Below are 3449 nucleotides of genomic sequence, written 5' to 3'. Positions count from 1 at the left end.
GATAGTTTTTTCTTCTAAATTAAAAGGTACGAGTTGATGATGTATTGGTTGGGTAGTTGATGTTGACATATTGCCATTCGCTGCATTCCTTTGTACCATAGCCGAATTTTTTGAAGAAAAAAGAGATTTTTTTATATCCTCTGCAAGATTTAGTTTGACTTTTTCCATTGAATAATGGACCTCTGTTGGTTCTATCACCTTTGCAGGTTGGCTGTCCTTTGAAGGAGTTTTGAATATCTCCTCCTCCCCTGTAACATATACTTCACCATCCTCCGGCACGAATTCCGATGACCTCTCCGGTATCAGAGAAACAAGAACGTCAGAACCATTTTTATTATTCATGGCTAAGATGGTGAGCCGAAGGTCCTCGTTGTACTCTTCAATGATGTCGTCATTCACAATTTCGATTGGATTATCGTGACCCAATTCCTCAACCCAAAGGTTACACGATGTAATGTTAGCCACATTAGCATTAACATAATTCTTTATCTGTAGCGACCTGACAAAATCGTCATTGATGGCGCCTTTAACTTAGGTCTCGTTACGTGGTCATAGTCCCTATATGAGACTCATTTGACCAAAATTATGTCGCATTCATTTGAAAAGTACAAGACTTGCAAGGTTTAGTTTACAAACGGTTCGACAACACGTTTAAGTTTACAAAGTTATAAAGCATAAATGAAGTAACTTGCGACATAATATAAGTTGAAAATCACAGTTGCTATAAATAGCATAAGTATGTAAACATTTGTTTGAATCCAAAGGTGCTATCACTAGCGTATGCATGTATGCTTGCCTCCAAGCAAGTATGAGTGTACGCGGAAGCATGTATCAAATAACCATGTATGAACCTGAGAAACATATAGAAAACTGTCAACGAAAAACGTTGGTGAAATCATAGGTGTTTGTAAACATTATATTCGAACCACAAGATTTAATATAAGATGATTATCAAAATCATTTGCATTCCAAAGTTGTTATTTGTTTCGCGGGCACCCAATTATCAAACTTAACTGTTTTGTACCCTGTTACGTAGTGTTAGAACATACACTATACTCGAAAATATATTTCATCCGCTAACAGTAGCGAACCGTCCGAATGAGGCTCGTCAAGCCCATGTGATCACATAATATAAGTTCTCGTTTACACCCTGCAAGTGTAACTAATGATAATTGAATTGAGGATTTTTGTTCAAACCCGTACGTGGAATGTTCGTTTTCGTACTTGTGTTCAAAGTATAAAAGTATGATACGTATATGTTTCTCATCCCATAGTTTAAAGCATAAAAGTTGTTTGAAAGATGGGACTATGATCTCACCTCGGGTGCACGAGTATAAAAAGTACTTCACAAAGTAAACGTGTGCATGAAAGTTGCTTAGCCTTGACCTAAACAAGTAAGTTGTATCAATTTAACCGGTTACGACACAAGGTCGGGCGAAATGTGTTCGATTAGTCCTATGGCTCGTTACGACTCGATTATGTAGCATGTGAATCATGTTGTCAAGTTTCAGGCAAGAATCAAGTATAAAATACGATTAAAACGATTTCATAAGTGTTTGGTTAAGTTTGACTAAAAGTCAAACTTGGTCAAAGTCAAAGTCAACGGGGTCGGGTCGGGTATCCGACATTTTTTCCATGATGAGAAAGTATATATAAGCATGTTGGCCAAGTTTCATGTTAATCGGAGTTACGAGCAAGCGGGGGTGAAAACGTGAAAATCAAAAGAATTTGGGACAGACCAAAATGGCGCGCCGCTCCATTTATAGTGCGCCGCTCCTTTAACTGATCAGCAAGTCTGGCAGTTTTCACACTCAAGCACGAATCCAACTTCAAACAATCATAACTTGTGAACCGTAAACATTCAAAACACGTATCTTATATCGTTGGAAAGGTATTTTGACAAGGAATACAACTAACCACTTTTCATCAAGCAAAAATATCATTTACAATAACCGAAAACTCATCAAGTGATCATTAAATGTTCAAAATCATCGTTTCAAGTTTACAAAATGCATTTCTTGACTCGGGAATCCAATTCACACATATGATATGCCGTTTTGAAGGTAATGAAACATACATTACAACTAAACACTTACTAATAACATTTCATGGCATTCAAACATCAAAAGTTCGTTTTAAGTCTATCAAACCCTAACCAAAATTCACAAAAATCAATAATCATGTGTTTGAAGTTATTCTTACTCAACCTACGCATCAAAACGAAGCTAGTGATACTAGTAACACTTTTAATACATGAACTTTAACATTTAAACAACATTTAATCATCTAAAATCAAAGATTAAGCACACCCAATTCAAATGTTCAAACTAGTTACTCAAAACAACGAATCGAGCAAACAAAACATATATTCATGTTATACACGAGCCATAGACACTAACTAACACCATTTCAAGTATATAAAATGAATTTAGAGAAATTTAGTGTTTTAGAAATGTTACCCAAACGAGATGAAATTGGTACCAAAATGTAGAGGATGAAGAGAGGATCACGAAAATGTAATTTGTTTCGATGTTTGCTTCTTGATTCGAATTTAGATGATGATTTTGTGAGTTAGGTGTTTGAGTTCATAAAATGGAAGTAGAGAGAAAATGGGGAGGTGGAGGATGGAGTGAATGAATGGTGGAGAGTGGGGTTTGACTAGTTGACCTAGTTAACTAGTTTGGCCCCTTTGCAACTTTGGTCCCTCAAGTTTGAAAGCGGGTGCGGGAATTTACCAAACGAATATTTTAAAAACGCTCGAGTAAACGAGTGATGTTATAATTAAATAACGGGAATATTATGAACGTTAGTCAACGGAAACTACGAATTTAAATAACAAAAGATATTATTTAAAAAAAAAGACGGCGTTAAAATAAATTTAACGGAAAAACGCGGGATGTTACATTACCTACACCTTAAAAGAAATTTCGTCCCGAAATTTAGTTGGAAGTAGTAGTTGTTGTTTCTTCTTCGAAACCTTGCGTTGCAAATTCTACAGATATGTGAAGGTACTTCCTTGGGCATTTCAACGAACTTTGACAGTCGGGGTTTTACGTTGTTTCAGAGTTTGGTTTCACGATCCATAATTTCAACCTATTCTCCTAGGAAGTGAAGTTTGTCATCGATAGTAAGCTCATCTAAAGGAATAACAAGTTCTTGTTCGGCAAGACACTTCTTTAAGTTTGATACATGGAATGTAGGATGAACAGAATTCGATTGAGTTGGGAGTTCGAAACGGTAAGCAACGGGTACAATACGCCCCAAGATTTCAAAAGGATCAGAATATCACGGATTTAGCTTTCTACGTTTCTCAGAACGGATTACACCTTCTCAAGGTACAACTTTTAACATTACGCAGTTTCCCACATGGAATTCGAAAGGTTTACGTCTAACATTGGCATAGCTCCTTTGGCGACTACGGGCCGTCTCGAGCCTTTCTCGGATTGGAA

The sequence above is a fragment of the Rutidosis leptorrhynchoides genome, chromosome 5 (assembly GCF_046630445.1).
Source record: "Rutidosis leptorrhynchoides isolate AG116_Rl617_1_P2 chromosome 5, CSIRO_AGI_Rlap_v1, whole genome shotgun sequence".
In the NCBI taxonomy this organism is placed as follows: domain Eukaryota; kingdom Viridiplantae; phylum Streptophyta; class Magnoliopsida; order Asterales; family Asteraceae; genus Rutidosis; species Rutidosis leptorrhynchoides.
The sequence above is the reverse complement of the archived record's forward strand: the minus strand, read 5'-3'. Positions refer to the sequence as shown.